Source organism: Hippocampus bargibanti, linkage group LG07 (genome assembly GCF_051943395.1).
Source record: "Hippocampus bargibanti isolate YZ-2025 linkage group LG07, ASM5194339v1, whole genome shotgun sequence".
Classification (NCBI taxonomy): domain Eukaryota; kingdom Metazoa; phylum Chordata; class Actinopteri; order Syngnathiformes; family Syngnathidae; genus Hippocampus; species Hippocampus bargibanti.
In genome coordinates this window covers 127,890-147,987 of record NC_142740.1, presented here as the reverse complement: position 1 = coordinate 147,987, position 20,098 = coordinate 127,890, and the positions used below count along the sequence as shown (strand labels likewise).

The 20,098-nt window shown below is 43.6% G+C and overlaps 2 long non-coding RNA genes across 3 annotated transcripts in view; one reads left to right on the top strand and one right to left on the bottom strand.

Moving 5' to 3' along the window:
• LOC148895004 (uncharacterized) overlaps positions 1 to 7,398 on the top strand; it is a 68,244-nt gene extending 60,846 nt beyond the window's left edge. Inside the window, exons 2-4 of one of the 2 annotated variants that reach the window (XR_016115595.1) lie at positions 3,780 to 3,857; positions 3,982 to 4,154; positions 5,950 to 7,398. This is a non-coding gene — a long non-coding RNA (uncharacterized LOC148895004). Of the gene's footprint in view, positions 1 to 3,779; positions 3,858 to 3,981; positions 4,618 to 5,949 lie in introns of those variants that run through there. The other variant, XR_016115594.1, reaches the window with a different exon arrangement.
• LOC148895002 (uncharacterized) overlaps positions 5,780 to 20,098 on the bottom strand; it is a 55,424-nt gene continuing 41,105 nt past the window's right edge. Inside the window, exon 4 of the long non-coding RNA XR_016115593.1 lies at positions 5,780 to 5,937. This is a non-coding gene — a long non-coding RNA (uncharacterized LOC148895002). The remainder of the gene's footprint in view (positions 5,938 to 20,098) is intronic.

The following is a 20,098-nucleotide window of genomic DNA, read 5'->3' as shown; positions in this document are numbered from 1 at the left end:
AAGGATTGAAAATATGACGTGGATCGCCGCGTGTTTTGTATTTTTTCTTGCCTGGCGTGCCGATAAAGCGTTGGCCAGACCTCTGGTAATGTTTTTCCCTTCCACAAGGGGGGCAGCATTTGTCTTTTGTCAATGTTAGCGGTTTGTTACGGCTTCAGCTGTTGTTAAATGGCCATATAAATCAATGTATCGGATTGTATTTTGTACATCTGCCCCCATTTCAAGCTCGCATCACTCCAGACACACATAACTCATTTTTTTCCTCCGATGAAAGAAGAGAGTGTAAAGTTTCTTAGGCTGCGTCGAATGGTTATGCTGTCTCAATATTCAGAATCATCTTTATTGCCAAGTATTCCGTGGGTCCTGGAATTTGAGTGAGAATGACAATAACCCCGGCCGGGGTGGCCTGGAGTGAGTGGCCACATTTTTGCACATCGTCTAGCAGTCAAAGTGTTTACAGTTGGGGCTGACTTCAACTCATCTTTTGTGATCGAGGCGCAGCATAACAGCCGAATGCCGCCTCACCGTGTTGCGTTTGAACTTTAGATGGCACCTATTGGCCCGAAACCTCCATTGACTTGCTATGCATTCTCCAAGCGTTCCGAATGATCTGCAGCCGTTTGATGCTCCGTTGACGGAGTCCGATCGGAAGAGCGTCGCGATGCTTTTGCTGATCAAACCAAAGCATCGACATGACAGTTTCGGCTGCCAACCCGACAGCCGAAACCGAGGAATGTCCATGTCGGAGTTGCTACAAGCAGGTACCCCTTCATCCATCGCCCCCTTCCCGCCAGAAGGCGCTCTCGGCTGTCCGCGGTCTATTCATCACTCCAACAGGTCGGCCGCATTGCCGTGGCCTCGTTGTGCGGGGAGAGTGAAAGCCGGCAGGTGTGGCTGTGCGGGTACGTGCGTGCGTGCGTGCGTGCGTGTGTGCGTGCGTGCGTGCGTGCGTGCGTGCGTGCGTACGTGCGCCACAAAACGCCGCTTTGTCCTTCACCTCGGCCCTTGTTGGACGTCCCTCTGGGATCCTTTCCAAGTCCATTGCATTGTCACTGCAGGAATAAAACTCATTTTTTCATTTTCTTTTATGTGTATGCTTGTTGATTCTTATTTTTTTGTTTATTTTTATTTTGTTTGTCCCCCTTTTTAAATTTTAATTTTAATTTTAATTTTAATTTTAATTTTAATTTTAATTATTGTATTTCAGCCAAAATACAAACAAAAATCTCGTATACAAATTGTAGTCCGCCCAACATGATGAAAGAAAAACTCTAAAATAGGAGAAAACGTCTCCATTGACAGCCATGGGATTCAGGGCGCAAGGTGGGTGGCGACGGTGCAAGGCGCTCCAAAGCAAACAACTCGTGTTTAGTCAAAGCCGAGTTGGACGAGGGAGGGGGGGGGGGGGCACGGGGCCCAAAAAACAAAACAAAAAACTGGCCTAACCCGTCCCGTAGTCCCCCCGCTATGTCACCGCTGATGTGTGTGCGGTGTGTGGGCTCCTTACCTCACCGGGCGTCCAGGAAAAACATCCGAGTGTTGATCAAAATGATGAAGATACGGCCGCTTGATGTACGCCATGTCTGACTTTGGGTGCGTGTCGTCGTCGTCGTCCCCCCCCCCTCGCAACCCACAAGAAAGCGGCTCTTCCAAGACGTCGACCCGAGCCACACTCGCGTTGGGCAGGTCGCGACTCGTCAGGGAATCCCGCCGCCCGCCGCCGGCTCAAAATGGCTGCCTTTTGGACTGGAATGCTCGCGCGCGGAGGCCCGATAAGAAAAGGCCGCATGGGCGACGCGACGCGACGCGCCATGCTTTGCGCTTCTGATAAACATGAAAAGGAAGTTGCGCCGGAGATTGTATTTGCGAACGGCGTAGGTGGGCCAAAAATGACAGCAGAAGAAGCCACGCGGGGGGATTCCCCCAAAGGCAATGAAAAAAGCCTGCAAATCCGCGCTTTGTCTTGGTGGTCGCCCAGAGTAAACGTCAGCCACGTCAGCCACGTCAGCTTTGTTGTTTTTCTCGGAGTTTGCAATAACGTTAGCTTGACAATATGTCCACGCGGAAAACGCCACATTTTTACTTTAGCTGAACTTTTGAACTCAAAGCCGATCGATCCGCTTTATGAACCCTTAGCATGCTATTAGCTCGAATGGTCATCAAACCGTGTGTTGCCTCAGCCGCATCGCTTTTCTACTCTTTAACTGAACTTTTCTTGAGCTGGACTTTTCAAAGACGCAGCTGATCCATTTTATCAACAGTTAGCATGCTATTAGCTTGAATGCTAATGAGACCGTGTGTTGCCTCCACCGCTTTAGCTTTCTTTAGCGGAACTTTTCTTTCGCTGAACTTGATAACTCAAAGCCAATCTGCTTTACGAACTGTTAGGACGCTATTAGCTTGAATGCTAATAATACTGCGCGCTGCCTCCATCCAATCGAAACTTTCTGATTCGTATTTTTTTTTTACTTTTCACAACCGCGTGAGGTCATACGTACGCTTCCTCCACTTTTTTGCCCCTTTTTTTCTCAAAGTTCTCAACTTCTCAAGTGAGAGCGCTAATGCGCATGTTTGATGAAGGACGAGCGCTTGACTTTCATCTCTCCCGCCCAACCACACGTTAATACGTTACACATTAACTTTGCAGACGTGTTTGGGGGTGACAGACCGCTGTGTGTGTATGTGTGTGTTTCTGGGTGTGTAATTGTGCCGTCGCCCGGTTTGTTTTCCGAACCCAGAGATGATTAGTATTGATAAAGGGCCTGGCTCTAAATATGAAGTTGTGAAATCATTAAAAGCACGGAAATATTGCCCCTCCCCCCCCCAATCCTTTTACGCTAATCCGAAGCATAGCCAATGAAAGCATTCATTAGAAAAATCATCAGCTTTGCTTCATCCAGGATTTTGCGCCCGTGTGCGAGGACGCGAGCGTACGCCCGTGCGCGCGTACGTGTACGTGTGGTGTGTCATACGGAGCTTAGCTGCAATTATACGTCCGTGTTTGCGTGGAACCGGCGTGTTTATTGCTTATTTATGCAAATCGGGTTGCCATTTTTACATGGCTAAAAGTGACAACATTAGCTTTAATCCCGGATAGGGGACGATATTTTGGAAAAGCAATCCAAAATGACGATGGAGGCGCCAGCTTCAAAGTCTTTCAATTTGACAATGTCAGAGGAAATGTACGGACACAAAGTTTTTACCTCATTCTGTCTATATATATATATATATATATATATATATATATATATATACAGGAACTTTTTTTCGGTAATTTTTAAGTCATTTTATTTTAAGTCATTATATATTTTAAATATGCGCATCATATACAGTATATACATACATACATACAACTTTTCCTTCCTTCGGGCGTACAACTTACAAAACGTCTCAGTCTGGGTCGCCGACAACATCTTCAAGAAAATGAAAAAAAACAAGATTTTTTTTTTCTAATCAAACGTTTGCTTTATTTAATAAAGCAAACGTTTGAATGAAAATGTTGAAATCAGAATAAATTATTCCGATTTGAAAATCTTCATTCGGTTTGGAAATGTCTGAATTTCGGTTCATTTGGCAATTTGCATACTTGGCACGCACACGCATGCACAGACACGCACACACACACACACTCACACACACACGCACGCACGCACACGCACACACACACACACACACACACACACACGCACGCACGCATACACACACACAGTAGTGGTTGTATTCAAATGCTATAGAAGAAGAATCTTGTGTTAAACATTGTATTTTTTTTCCATGCGCAGTGTAAGACGACATGGCCCCATTTCAGACCAAGGAGACGATCTCGGTGACCTCTCCGACCCCCCCGACTCCCCCCTCAGGTGTGTGACTTTTGTGCGTGTGCGCGCGAGTGCCGAGGCGGGCTAGCCGCCTGCCTGCCTGCCAGCCAGCCAGTTGGAGGAAAGATTATCTTGACAAATTGGATAAACATCTTGTGTGTGACAGGATGCTGATGGAGGGTCTGCCCGTCCACACACACGCACGCGCGCACGCACACGCACGCACGCAGCTGGGGTGGCCGGTTTGTTTCGCCGGCGAGCGAGCGTGTCCTTGTTGCGTGTGTGCGAAGGCAGGTAACAACAGGTCTCCCTTCTCAAACAGAACATGCAGGTTCTCAGGTGTGTCTGCTTTCACCCCCCACCTCCACCTCCACCTCCACTCGTACTCTTGTCTGTTTGTTTGTTTTTTGTGGAAAAGGCCACTCGGCGGATCAGATTGAAAATCTTGCCTTTGCCAAAGATTCACGCAGATGGAGGACATTTTTTGAAAACTTCAGCACCGACCGAACCGGAAGTCGCAACAACAACAACAACAAATCACTGACAAATGAAAGATTTTCAGATTTGTGATTACCACACCAGCAATAAGAAGGCTTGGATGGAGCTAGCTAGCTGGAGAAATAGATGGATAGATAGGTAGGTAGGTAGGTAGGTAGGTAGGTAGGTAGGTGGATGGATAGATGGATGATATTGGATATTGGATATGCCTTTATTAGTCTCACAGTGGAGAAATTTACATTTCACAGCAGCAAAGTGATGAAAGGAATGAAAGTAGAAAAACAAAAATACATGAGCTGCTGGAAAGGCAATGATGATGATGATGGCGAGGTAGTTCACAAGCTAGATGCAGATGTAGATGTAAAAGACTAGGTTAAGGTCTGTCGTTGGCGAGGAGGTCCCCACGCATCCCGTAGGACCGGTTGACTCATCCGTGCTTTTGTTTGCCACGCTTGATGAAAAATGAGCGCTTGTCAGGCGTCTTGACGGCTGACGTACGTGCGCGACTGGCCTGCATGAGGCAAAAATTCCTCAAGTGCAAGCTTTTCACTCTTGAAATGGGCCCACGCAGACCGCGGATACATTTCTTTTGCTACTTCAATCCGGACTTAAAAAGAAGTCAATATGAATTTCAAAAGCCACTGATATACAGGGTTGCGCAGTCCAAGTGAGAAATGGCCGTCCCCGGCAAGTCACTTCCAGTCGCTACGTTACGTCACGCTCAGCGATTTTGGTCTTTGAAAAAGACAAACGAGAGAGTTGGACGCATGAAGCCGTCATCCCAGAAGCGACTTTTCTGGCTCTGTTTGCCCTTGGCTGGCGAGCATACTTTTGCCATGCGTCAAAGGGTTTGGCCAGCAAGGACGTTTATTTTTAGCCGCCGCTAAATCTGCTCGCGTTGCCCGCCAAAGACTTGACTTTAGTGCGCTTGATTCTTTAGATTTGAACGTGATCAATTCCATTTTCAACCTTCAACTCAAACGAGCAGTGAGTGAGTTTAAAAATGTTCAACCTGACGTCAAAGGGAAAAAAACACTTTTGAGGTCAAGCAAAGGAAAGGTGTGACGTTGTTCTTCATCGCGAGGAAAATAACAACCGAAAAAAATTAAAAATGGAAGAGTGAGCTACGGTGTCGCAACGGTTCCAAACTGGCAACACCTTGTCGCCTGTGAACATTATTTCCAAAGATCACAAAATAACCTCAAATATAAATAGAATGCTAGCTCTATATATATATATATATATATATATATATATATATATATATAATATAAGTAAGATTTCAGGTCACCGAGTTGATTGTCGAGCATTTTGGAGGCCGAGGTCTGAAGCTTTTCCAGGCTTTGCGACGTTGCACACATAAGACAAGCAGTCAATGTAGGAAGTGGGGAGTGTTCAAATATTATTACAAAGTCATGTTTATTTCTATGGCTCGTCAAAAGAAAGAAGTTTTCAGACAGGTTTGCAGACCCCCACAATCCCCCCCCCCACTCCCCCTTCCAGCATGAGCAGGCTGCAATGGAGGCCAACTTTGACATTTAACGTGACTTCTTTCTTGTTTCTCCGCCACATGACGTCGGCGTTGTCGCCCGCTGCTCTCACGCGCCGCCTTTGGCTTGGGCTCCTACACAAAAAGAGAGAGAGAAAGTCCTGTCAAGACTGAGCCGCGGAGACCGTCGTCAACGTCTCCAATCACCCGCCAAAGCCTCACCAAAGAAAAGGGCTTTTTGGAGCCTTTTTTGACTTGTCCGTATTGCAAACAGCAAATGAGTGGGCGACATCGAAGTCTTTTCTGTTGTCATCAAGGCAGAAGATATTTGGCTTCCACCTCGGTGACACCTTGCCATCGGATTGGACATTGATGAACTCATTGACGACAAGACGATGCGATGTGCAAAAAATGTGCCCACTGCAGTGCCAGGGTTTTTGTCATTTAGGACGACATCGATGCAGCATAAGAAACCTCAGACGCTCTTCTTTTATCAGAAAAAAAGTCAATTCCTAAGTTGTATGAGCTCGAAATTGGGGCGGATGTACAAAATACATTACAAGACAGACATATTGCTTTATATCATAAACAATAACAATCCATTTCATTTCTAAGCACCTTTCAAAACTCTCAAGGTCACTTTACAGTCACAGGAGAAGTTTTCTGTGAGTGAGCAGCGGCCGCCACACGCGCCGGCGTTCACTCAACCCGGAAGTAAATAGATAGAAAACTTGTTAAGCAGCAAGTAGATAGTTAATAGATAGCCAACAAATAGCTAGCGAGATGACTATCCACCTAGATAGCTAATATCTAGCTAGCTAGATAGTTAGCTAATACACTGAAAATCACTATTAAATACAGTGATAGAAATCTAGCGAGCCAGCTCGTAGATAACAAATAGACAGATCGCTAGCTAGATAGCTAGCCACTGAGATAGCTATATAAATAAAAGATAATGTATAGAGATTTAACAACAGATGACGCTGGAACAAAGCACTAACATGGAAAAAGGGAATTGCTGCCTCCTTGTGGAAATGAAAAAAACATTGCCAGAAGCAAAGGCCAGCGCTTTATCGGCACCCAAACAAGAAAAAAACAAAACCCAAACAAATTCAGGAATGGCGCTCGACGTCAGATTTTCTATTCTCAAATAAATTCGTGAATGGCAGTGAATGAGCTAACCCGAAAGACAACAATAGGGAAAAAAAAACATGGATTTTCTGAATAGCTTTATCGCTATTGTTTAAACAATGACTGCCACCTACTGGAGTGGATGTGTAATGACGGGGGTGGGAGGACTTGTCGGAAAAACGTCTCCCTCTTGCTTGTCATTAATTTGTCTTGATTTATTTTGGAACAAATTGCCGATTTTCTTATTTTAGTTGGGCTGGCGCGCTTCCCGTCACGATTCATCAAATGACAATTAGCGCCTGCCTGACTTATTCCAGCGGACCGTTAGCATGTTTTCGCGCGAGTCTATTTAAATAGCGTGAAGTCATTGGAAAAACAGGACAGGCGATGCAGGAGAGTGAGGGGGCCCCGTGGGGGGTCTTATGTGGATGACTCAACCACGTTCCTCCTGTGGAAGTTTCTAGATTACGACGTTATAATGAGCACTGAGTTAAGAAGATTTTATGTTCACAATTAATTATATATTAGAGAAGCAGTAAAAAAATTGTCCTTATTTATTTATTTATTTATTTATTTATCTGTCCACCTATTTAGTTATTCATTTATCCACCAGTTTGTTTCTTTATTTTGTTATTTATTCGCCCACTTATTTATTTATTTGTCCCCCCTTTTATTTATTTTATATTTATATTTATACATGCATACATGCATGTATGCATGCATGTATGCATGCATGTATGCATGCATGTATGTATGTATGTATGTATGTATGTATGTATGTATGTATGTATGTATGTATGTATGTATGGTATATAGTTTCATACTGTGGCCCGTCGAATGTCTATGTAGCACAGTGTTAGAGTGGATGTTTTCAGATGTAAGGTCCCAGGTTCAATCCTGACATGCGTTTTTAGCGCGGAAAAAAACGACAATTTATAGTAAGGCGTTTTTGACCAAAAAAAACGACCATGTATCGTAAGGCGTTTTTAGCCGAAAAAAACGAGCATGTATAGTAGGACGTTTTTAGCCGAAAGAAAACGACCATGTATAGTAAGGCGTTTTTAGCCGAAAAAAACGACCATGTATAGTAAGGCGTTTTTAGCACAAAAAAAAATGACCATGTATAGTAAGGCGTTTTGACCAAAAAAACGACCATGTATCGTAAGGCGTTTTTAGCCGAAAAAAACGACCATGTATAGTAGGACGTTTTTAGCCGAAAGAAAACGACCATGTATAGTAAGGCGTTTTTAGCCGAAAAAAACGACCATGTATAGTAAGGCGTTTTTAGCAAAAAAAAATTGACCATGTATAGTAAGGCGTTTATACTGTGGCCCGTCGAATGTCTATGTAGCACAGTGGTAGAGTGGATGTTTTCAGATGTAAGGTCCCAGGTTCAATCCTGACATGCGTTTTTAGCGCGGAAAAAAACGACCATTTATAGTAAGGCGTTTTGACCAAAAAAACGACCATGTATCGTAAGGCGTTTTTAGCCGAAAAAAACGACCATGTATAGTAGGACGTTTTTAGCCGAAAGAAAACGACCATGTAAAGTAAGGCGTTTTAGCCGAGAAAAAAAACGACCATGTATAGTAAGGCGTTTTTAGCCGAAAAAAAAGACCATGTATAGTAAGGCGTTTTTAGCAAAAAAAAAATTACCATGTATAGTAAGGCGTTTTTCGCCGGAAAAAATGACCATGTATAGTAAGGCGTTTTTAGCAAAAAAAAAAATACCATGTATAGTAAGGCGTTTTTCGCCGGAAAAAATGACCATGTATAGTAAGGCGTTTTTAGCCGAAAAAAAACGACCATGTATAGTAAGGCGTTTTTAGCAAAAAAAAAATGACCATGTATAGTAAGGCGTTTTATACTGCGGCCCGTTGAATGGTGGTAGAGTGGATGTTTTCAGATGTAAAGTCCCAGGTTCAATCCTGTCATGCGTTTTTAGCGCGAAAAAAAACGACCATTTATAGTAAGGCGTTTTTGACCAAAAAAAAGACCATGTATAGTAAGCCGTTTTTAGCCGAAAAAAACGACCATGGTTAGTAAGCCGTTTTTAGCGCAAAAAACGACCATGTATAGTAAGGCGTTTTTAGCTGAAAAAACGACCATGTATAGTAAGGCGTTTTTAGCGCAAAAAAACGACCATGTATAGTAAGGCGTTTTTAGCCGAAAAAAATGACCACTTATAGTAAGGCGTTTTTAGCCGAAAAAAACGACCATGTATAGTAAGGCGTTTTTAGGCCGAAAAAAACGACCATGTATAGTAAGGCGTTTTTAGGCCGAAAAAAACGACCATGGTTAGTAAGGCGTTTTTAGCGCAAAAAACGACCATGTATAGTAAGCCGTTTTTAGCCGAAAAAAACGACCATGGTTAGTAAGGCGTTTTTAGGCCGAAAAAAAACGACCATGTATAGTAAGGCGTTTTTAGGCCGAAAAAAACGACCATGTATAGTAAGGCGTTTTTAGCCGAAAAAAAACGACCATGTATAGTAAGGCGTTTTTAGGCCGAAAAAAACGACCATGGTTAGTAAGGCGTTTTTAGCGCAAAAAAACGACCATGTAGAGTAAGGCGTTTTTAGGCTGAAAAAAAAACGACCATGGTTAGTAAGGCGTTTTTAGCTGAAAAAACGACCATGTATCGTAAGGCGTTTTTAGCCGAAAAAACGACCATGTATCGTAAGCCGTTTTTAGGCGAAAAAACCGACCATGTATAGTAAGGCATTTTTAGCCGAAAAAAACCACCATATATAGTAAGACGTTTTAGCCGATAAAAAACTACGATGTATAGTAAGGCGTTTTTAGCCGGAAAAAAACGACCATTTGTAGTAAGGTGTTTTTGACAAAAAAAACGACCATGTATAGTAAGGCGTTTTAGCCGAAAAAAAAAACGACCATGTATAGTAAGGCGTTTTTAGCCGAAAGAAAACGACCATGTAAGGCGTTTTAGCCGAAAAAAAACGACCATGTATAGTAAGCCGTTTTTAGCAAAAAAAAATGACCATGTATAGTAAGCCGTTTTTAGCCGAAAAAAACGACCATGTATAGTAAGGCGTTTTGACCAAAAAAACGACCATGTATCGTAAGGCGTTTTTAGCCGAAAAAAACGACTATGTATAGTAGGACGTTTTTAGCCGAAAGAAAACGACCATGTATAGTAAGGCGTTTTTAGCCGAAAAAAACGACCATGTATAGTAAGGCGTTTTTAGCAACAAAAAAAATGACCATGTATAGTAAGGCGTTTTTCGCCGGAAAAAATGACCATGTATAGTAAGGCGTTTTTAGCCGAAAAAAAACGACCATGTATAGTAAGGCGTTTTTAGCAAAAAAAAAATGACCATGTATTGTAAGGCGTTTTATACTGCGGCCCGTTGAATGGTGGTAGAGTGGATGTTTTCAGATGTAAAGTCCCAGGTTCAATCCTGTCATGCGTTTTTAGCGCGAAAAAAAAAACGACCATTTATAGTAAGGCGTTTTTGACCAAAAAAAAGACCATGTATAGTAAGGCGTTTTTAGCCGAAAAAAACGACCATGGTTAGTAAGGCGTTTTTAGCGCAAAAAACGACCATGTATAGTAAGGCGTTTTTAGCTGAAAAAACGACCATGTATAGTAAGGCGTTTTTAGCGCAAAAAACGACCATGTATAGTAAGGCGTTTTTAGCCGAAAAAAATGACCACTTATAGTAAGGCGTTTTTAGCCGAAAAAAACGACCATGTATAGTAAGGCGTTTTTAGGCCGAAAAAAACGACCATGTATAGTAAGGCGTTTTTAGGCCGAAAAAAACGACCATGGTTAGTAAGGCGTTTTTAGCGCAAAAAACGACCATGTATAGTAAGCCGTTTTTAGCCGAAAAAACCGACCATGGTTAGTAAGGCGTTTTTAGGCCGAAAAAAAACGACCATGTATAGTAAGGCGTTTTTAGGCCGAAAAAAACGACCATGTATAGTAAGGCGTTTTTAGCCGAAAAAAACGACCATGTATAGTAAGGCGTTTTTAGGCCGAAAAAAATGACCATGGTTAGTAAGGCGTTTTTAGCGCAAAAAAACGACCATGTATAGCAAGGCGTTTTTAGGCTGAAAAAAACGACCATGTATCATAAGCTGTTTTTAGGCGAAAAAACCGACCATGTATAGTAAGGCATTTTTAGCCGAAAAAAACGACCATATATAGTAAGACGTTTTAGCCGATAAAAAACTACGATGTATAGTAAGGCGTTTTTAGCCGGAAAAAACCGACCATTTGTAGTAAGGTGTTTTTGACCAAAAAAACGACCATGTATAGTAAGGCGTTTTTAGCCGAAAAAAAAAACGACCATGTATAGTAAGGCGTTTTTAGCAAAAAAAAATGACCATGTATAGTAAGGCGTTTTATACTGTGGTCCGTCGAATGTCTATGTAGCACAGTGGTAGAGTGGATGTTTTCAGATGTAAGGTCCCAGGTTCAATCCTGTCATGCGTTTTTAGCGCGAAAAAAAACGACCATTTATAGTAAGGCGTTTTTGACCAAAAAAAAGACCATGTATAGTAAGGCGTTTTTAGCCGAAAAAAACGACCATGTATCGTAAGCCGTTTTTAGGCGAAAAAACCGACCATGTATAGTAAGGCGTTTTTAGCCGGAAAAAAAGACCATGTATAGTAAGGCGTTTTTAGCCGAAAAAAACGACCATGTATCGTAAGCCGTTTTTAGGCGAAAAAACCGACCATGTATAGTAAGGCGTTTTTAGCCGAAAAAAACGACCATGTATCGTAAGCCGTTTTTAGGCGAAAAAACCGACCATGTATAGTAAGGCGTTTTTAGGCGAAAAAACCGACCATGTATAGTAAGACGTTTTAGCCGATAAAAAACTACGATGTATAGTAAGGCGTTTTTAGCCGGAAAAAAACGACCATGTATCGTAAGCCGTTTTTAGGCGAAAAAACCGACCATGTATAGTAAGGCGTTTTTAGGCGAAAAAAACGACCATGTATAGTAAGGTGTTTTTGACCAAAAAAACGACCATGTATAGTAAGGCGTTTTAGCCGAAAAAAAACCGACCATGTATAGTAAGACGTTTTATCCGATAAAAAACTACGATGTATAGTAAGGCGTTTTTAGCCGCAAAAAAACGACCATTTGTAGTAAGGTGTTTTTGACCAAAAAAAAGACCATGTATAGTAAGGTGTTTTTAGCCAAAAAAAATGACCATGTATAGTAAGGCGTTTTATACTGTGGTCCGTCGAATGGTGGTAGAGTGGATGTTTTCAGATGTCAGGTCCCAGGTTCAATCCTGACATGCGTTTTTTAGCGCGAAAAAAACGACCATTTATAGTAAGGCGTTTTTGACAACAAAAAAAAGACCATGTATAGTAAGGCGTTTTTAGCCGAAAAAAAACGACCATGTATAGTAAGGCGTTTTTAGCCGAAAAAAACGACCATGTATAGTAAGGCGTTTTTAGCCGAAAAAAACAACCATGTATAGTAAGGCGTTTTTAATCCCAAAAACCGACCATGTATAGTAAGGCGTTTTTAGCCGAAAAAAACGACCATGTATAGTAAGGCGTTTTTAGCTGAAAAAAACGACCATGTATCATAAGGTGTTTTTAGCCGAAAAAAAGACCATGTATAGTAGGGCTTTTTTAGCCGAAAAAAACCCATTGTATAGTAAGGCGTTTTTTGCCGAAAAAAACGACCATGTATAGTAGGCTGTTTTTAGCCGAAAAAAATGTCCATGTATAGTAAGGCGTTTTTAGCCGAAAAAAACGACCATGTATAGTAAGGCGTTTTTAGCGTTAAAAAAACAACGATGTATCGTAAGGCGATTTTAGCCCAAAAAAAATGACCATGTATAGTAAGGCGATTTTAGCCGAAAAAAAGACCATGTATAGTAGGGCTTTTTTAGCCGAAAAAAAACCCATTGTATAGTAAGGCGTTTTTAGCCGAAAAAAACGACCATGTATAGTAAGCCGTTTTTAGCGTTAAAAAAACAACGATGTATCGTAAGGCGATTTTAGCCCAAAAAAACGACCATGTATAGTCAGGCGTTTTTAGCGTTAAAAAAACAACTATGTATCGTAAGGCGATTTTAGCCGAAAAAACGACCATGTATAGTAAGGCGTTTTTAGCCGAAAAAACGACCATGTATAGTAAGGCGTTTTTAGCGTTAAAAAAACAACTATGTATTGTACGGCGATTTTAGCAGAAAAAAAACGTCCATGTATAGTAAGGCGTTTTTAGCTGAAAAAAATGATCATGTATAGTAAGGCGTTTTTAGCGTTAAAAAAACAACTATGTATCGTAAGGCGATTTTAGCCGAAAAAAACGACCATGTATAGTAAGGCGTTTTTAGCCGGAAAAAAACGATCATGTACAGTAAGGCGTTTTGAGCCGAAAAAAAACGACCATATAAAGTAAGGCGTTTTTAGCCCAAAAAAAATGACCATGTATAGTAAGGCGATTTTAGCCGAAAAAAAGACCATGTATAGTAGGGCTTTTTTAGCCGAAAAAAAAACCATTGTATAGTAAGGCGTTTTTAGCCGAAAAAAACGACCATGTATAGTAAGCCGTTTTTAGCGTTAAAAAAACAACGATGTATCGTAAGGCGATTTTAGCCCAAAAAAACGACCATGTATAGTCAGGCGTTTTTAGCGTTAAAAAAACAACTATGTATCGTAAGGCGATTTTAGCCGAAAAAACGACCATGTATAGTAAGGCGTTTTTAGCCGAAAAAACGACCATGTATAGTAAGGCGTTTTTAGCGTTAAAAAAACAACTATGTATCGTAAGGTAATTTTAGCCGAAAAAAAAAAGACCATGTATAGTAGGGCGTTTTTAGCCGAAAAAAAACCGATCATGTATAGTAAGGCGTTTTTAGCCGAAAAAAATGACCTTGTATAGTAGGGCGTTTTTAGCTGAAAAAAACGACCATGTATAGTAGGCATTTTTTAGTTGAAAAAAAACGACGATGTATAGTAAGGCGTTTTTAGCGTTAAAAAAACAAGTATGTATCGTAAGCTGTTTTTAGCTGAAAAGAACGACCATGTATAGTAAGGCATTTTTAGCCGAAAAAAACCGACCATATATAGTAAGGCGCTTTTGACCCAAAAAAAACCCCACCAGGTAGGTATGCATTTATTTATCTGTGTATTTATTTATTTATTTATTCACTCAGGCATTTGTTTGCTTATTTATGTATCCACCCAATTATTTATTTATTTATTTATTGATTGATTTATGCCCACATACCTAAAAAAAAGGAAAAATGAAAAAATGAAAATGGCCGTGTCCCAAATTCCGATACTTTGATGCCCCAAAATGGGATGGGGGAAATGGGAGGGGGCTCTAGAAGGGCAAACTGGCCCATGTCACACGTAATGGGATGGTGACCCAATATTTGAGGTGCTGCTCAACAGGTGCGCGGATGTGTGTGTGTGTGGGGGGGGGGGGGGGGCACAGAGATTAAACACACCCCCCCCCCCCCACACACACACACACAAACAAACACACACCCACACCCGGATGCCATCATAAGGACAAAAACTCCCGTCTGTCAGTTGTCTTCCATCCTGTCTCTTGTCCAACTCTCCCCCAACTTTTGCTTCAGCCCAGTGGGACCCCCTCCCTCACCCCCCCCCCCTTTCTCTCTCTCATCCGCTGTCTGTTAACCCCCCTCGCCCCCTCCCTCGGGGCAAAAGTAAGCCACGCCTTGAGGCCCCGCTCCCATTGTGAGCCTTGCGCTACTTCTGTTTGGGGCCTTTGTGCGCCGCTAATCAGCCGTGGGGGCCACGCTTGGCCCCAAAATGGCTGCGCGCGCGGTTGCGCGTGCGCGCATGTGTCCCTTGCCCTCATTACGTAGACACACTGGGAGGCCAGCATGGGAAGTTTCTGCCGCCCTCCATCTTGGCCACTCCCCCCCCCCCCCCGCAAAAACACCATCAAGACTTTTTTTTGATACGCGAAATAGGCAAAAATTTGTGCGTTGAAAGCGACGAACGCCACCCATCGGGGGGGTTGGGGGGGGAGTTTCGAATGGTCGCCCGGACTCATCCCGGGTGTCGATTTGCGCTAATTCAGCGTGAGCCAACCACCGCGGATGGACGAAAGCCTTTGATGGTTGGAAAATACATTTGGTGTCCCTCGTAAATTGGATTGGATTGCATTTGCCTTCATTAGTCTCGCAGTGGAGAAATTTACATATGAGCTGGACTGAGTCCACTGCCCGTTGGCCTTTATTGCCCCCCCCCCCCCCCCGACCCCCTCCCGCTAGATCCCTTCCGTTTAGCCCACCTCCTCTGCTCCACCACCCTCATGCTACTGCTTTTCACTTGCCGATTCACGTGACCCCCCCACCCTCCCTTACACGACGACCTCATGCAACTCGACTTTTTGGCATCTGCTTATCAAAGATCAAATCCTGGATTGCTTGTTTTTATTGAAATGTGCCATTTGTTTGGCGACCAACCGGTTCAGGGTGTCCCCAGCCTACTGCCCGAAGACGGCTGGGATCGGATGTGTGTGACAGAGTGCTAATTACTGGTGACGCAAGGGTTGTGTGACTCTGATCCCACTGAAAATCTACACTCGTAGGTGGGGGGGGGGGGGGGGGGCTGTAAGAAAAAGATCCCGATATGTTACGTCATCACTACATCAACAAAGAAGCAAGTGAGACTCCATTCAAACCCTTTCAAGTGACTCCGTCATGACAAAATGTTTGGACGAAAGCCCCCAAAACAACCCCCATTTTTCAATTTTTCAAAAATAGCAAAATATAACATTGGCATTCGGGCCTTTTCGGGGGTCGGGTCTTGTCAAAACAGGCGCAAAACACGACACCCTGAACTGGTCGCCAGTCTGTCACATGTCACCGTCCCTTGGCGGATCATGACCGAGAATGAAATGTGAAAATAACATGTGAAATGATATACAGTAATAAAAACAAAGCATATGTAAGCCGCTCCGATTTATAAATCGCAACCCCGAGCAAACTATGAAAAAACTGCGATTTATAATCCGAAAAATACGGTAGTTAAAGCCCAAAATTCGCGACGTAGCTATAAACATCGCCGTCTACCGCGCACTAGATCGAACGCATCGTCAAGACCTGGCTCAATGATTTCGTAAGATCCAAGAATGCCGCCAGCCTGATTTTGAGTTAAAACCCGGCGTGATTTCCATCGGCATGAACGGTACCCAAACGGCCGCGGTTTCTTCAACGTGCTATTCGGCATCATCCGCGAACGCTGTTACGGTTGCTATTTTCGCTGGAAGACCCCCCGTTGGCACCGATAGCTGTTTTTGGGCGACACTGCGCTGACTTGTGCGGGAAATGTCTCATTCCCTGGCGTTAAGTAAAACCAGAAAGAGGACAAGTAGCGGCAGCACCAAAGGGAGAAGAAATAAGAGAGAACGAGGGCAGTCCAACCTCCCGCCAGACTTGTAATGGGGGTTTGATTAGCAAGCATGTAATGTACTTTACCTCCACAGCTGGAGACACGGAGGGGGGGGGGGGGGGGGGGGTAGCGCTAGAGGGAGAAGATCTAGGCAGTCGTCTCAGCATGTCCTCTCATCACACCCCCTTCTACACACATCCTACAATACTTTTGGACCAGGATAGAAATTGCCCCTCCCATTCTCTAAAACCTAACCTAACCTCCTGTGGCTGTGTCGACCCCCCCCCCCCCCCCGCCAGTCTCACGCCATCTCCCCCTTCTTTTGGATGCACCATGCTGTGTAAGCAGCGGGTGCGGGTGGGGTAGGATGAGGTTGGAGGTCAGAAGCAGGAAGACCCGCCCCCCCCCCCCCCTCCATTAACAAGCTGTGAGTCTGCACGCAGGAAGTTGTTTGTGCACAGACAATGCAAGTTTATTTGAATCCCGCCGGGTTCAAAATGGGCTCTGTGTTGTCCCTCCGGACGGCCGGCGTTGAGGGTTAAAGGCTAAAGAAAACGTCAGTGGGACGCTTTTCGTCTGTAAGGATACGCAAAGTTCTCAAGAGCTCCATAAATAAACCTGAGATGGGTTCTACCAAAAACTTATCAAGACCCGAATTGACGTTCTAATGCCCCCAAAAATCAAGCTGTTGTTAGCACTAAAGAAGAAAAGTAAATACGAATAAACTTTTTCCTTTGTGACGTACCTTCCTTCCACCATGCCAGATTAGCGTTATTAGCGACCCCACCCCCTTCCCCGATTTCCCCCACGACGTTCCGCCTCACTGTGCTGTCAACTGGAGGTGTGAGCGGCGCGACGTTAATGCGTGGGGACAACCTGACAAGCCTGTTGTCCTTTGGGGCTCCGCCTCACCGCCCTGGACCCAAAGCCATCGGCAATTCAAACGGCAAAACCAAACAGTCGCCGTGGGGGCCGGTTGGCATCTGCTGGGTTGCCCACGGAAAGGTCCGCTCGAGGGATCAAAGCATTTAAGCCTTCTGAGATATGAACATGAGGTCCTTCTAGCGCTGGCGTGGTGGGCTTGTTTGCCCACCTGCCCATGAAGGGGCACCGGTTTTACCCCGACGTTGGCAATGTGGAGACGTTAAATTCATCTGGGACTCCAAAAATCTCGAGATCATCTCGAGGACTTGGAAAAACCACCAGATCTGCGTGCTAAGTGCTGTACATCCAATCAAAAATCAGACCTCTAAAACCAAAGGTAGTCAAAAGTGGTTAAAAAAGTTATTAGCAGGAATACAAGAACTTATTAGCATTAGCATAAAAGACAGTAAATACAACACGACGCTAAGATGACACCAAATAATTGTCAACACTGTGTTTGAACAGACAGAGTGGCCTCTTCCTAGTCAGGAAATGGAGGTCTTTTGGGATTCGGGGGTCACTCCTTAAGACCTTCTTTGACTCTGTGGTGGCTTCAGCCATCCGGTATGGAATTGTCTGCTGGTCAGGCAGCATCAGCAGCAGACTGGAGCACCTGGTCAAGAGACCCCTTTCAATGTTGCTTCTGTAGACTGCAAATGTCCCCATCGGAGCACGACTCGAGGCTTTGTGATTCTGATTGTGAAAACCACCTCTACCAATGTCCAGAAATGGCGCTTGCCTGGTTTTTCCGTCTAGAGGAGCTACACTTCGTCCTCCAGCAGCAATTCCACCCCGCTGACCAGAGACAGAGCTCAGAGACGTCCGAAAGGGTCGGGGGAGACCCTTAAAAACAGAATCTTCAAAAGCTCAGAAATGTACACGCGGGTCAGAATCTGAGCTAGGTGCTCCCTCCTATGAGCTCCAGTTAGAAGCGGCGTTTTGGACCAACTGGAGAAATCGGAATGGAGGACTAGTTGACTCTGACATAAAGCGAGTCACAGTTCTATGGGGGATTTTTCCGGGTTGTTTTCAAACATATTTTTCAACATTCTTGGGTGTTCAACCGACCATCATTTTAGCCTTGTGTTTTATTTCCTGTCTTTTATGCAAATAACTTCCTGTTTCTATCTTCAGTTTTTGATGTCTGATTTTTGTACACCACTTGATGTCCGGTTGTTTTTCGTTGTGTTGTATTTACTGTCTTTTATGCTCATGCTAAGAAGTTCCTGCATTCCTGCTAGTAACTTCCAGTTTTGACTTTGATCTTTGCTTTTCAAGGTCTGATTTTTGACTTGCTGTGCAGCACTTAGCACGCAGATCCATCCGGTGCTTTTTGCAAGTTCTCGTGAGGATAGGAGGAGATTTTTGGAGTCCCAGATGAATTTAACGTTTCGGGAACGTTTGGGTAAAAGCCACACTCTGCCAGCGCTAGAACGAGTGAGAGGTTTTTACTTGACCCAGCTACCCCAGATGCCCCCCCCCCCCAAAAAAAAAACATGGGTGATTTAACAGCACCACCGATTTGCAGGTTCAATTTAAAAGCGCTGTCCAATTTCCAAAGCAAATTGGCCACTGTTGGCTTTAGATAAGGCGCCAGGGAGACAACAGGTTGAGATGTACCGGGGCCAATAGCGTGTCTCCGCTTTTCATTTCATTGAAATTGAACAAAGTGCCGACCCCGCCCACCCCTCCCGACTCTGATTTCCTCCCAAACAAGACTAATTTTCAAATCTTCAAGCCTGGCGATCACATGCTTGAGAAATGTCCAACAACAAAAGGTGTTTTGACGACGTTAGCGGCGCGACTCTTCGCCAGGGTGCCGCCGCCGCCCACCAAAGCTCTTTGGCTACAGTAGGGCATTAAATTGCAAATTAATGAGGATTTTCCTGGTGTTTCAAGTACAGTCGCTGCTGAAGGCTTCAATCGGTTAAATCCTCCGCTCTCCAGATGCCCTCATTAATTTGAGATTGCCTCTAAATGAAGCCCCTCTTCATCGTGGCCGGCCGGCGTTTTGCTAAAGTACATTCATTTATATTTAAATTGTGAAACGGCCTCCGCTTAATGAGAAAGACTTGACGTTTTTAGCGCCGATTCTAGATTCCACGATTGGGTGGACTAAAGTCAGTGGAGGGAAGTCGAAGGATTGGAAGAAAGCGGCGCCTGAAACCAAAGGTGTACGGGGTGGCCTCGGTCCCTCAACCGGTTGATCAGCGGCGCTTTTTCAAAACGGTGGCAGCTCGAGTTAGGAAATCAATTCTGGAAGGGATTTCTTCACTTGAAAATCTTTTCCATCTAAAATCCCTGATCTGTTCCACCCACAAAAAACAAAAAAATGTTTTCTAAAGCATAAAAATGCTTAGAAATGTGTAGCAACTACGTTACAATCAGTGTTGCGCAATATATGACAGTTCTACATTGTGTAAAAAAAATCAAAAGAACAGAATAACAAACATAAATTGTAGGGCATTTAGCTTTAAACTGCATCATCTGCGTTTTCAGCACTTTTTAGTTCATGTTCTCTCTCACAAGTGCTTTCTTTGACTGCCATTTTGTAAAGTACCGATCCAAGGACATTTGCTTTTGTCGGCTTTTAACAATCCTTGATTAATGTCCAAGGCTAACATCTGCATAGTTAGCGATGGCCTGACTTTCTAACTAGCTATCCAGCTATCTCGCTAGCTACCTATATGATTAGATAGCTACCAATATGTCTATCTATCTATCCATCCAATCTTAAGTCACTTGCGAATTTCCGCGCTAACTCGCTAGCTAACTATCTAGCAAGCTAACTGTACACAGAGCAAACATTTCGTACGAAGAGACCTTCATGAATGGAGGTGATGTAGGTCGATGATTGTGATTATGATTCTTATGATGA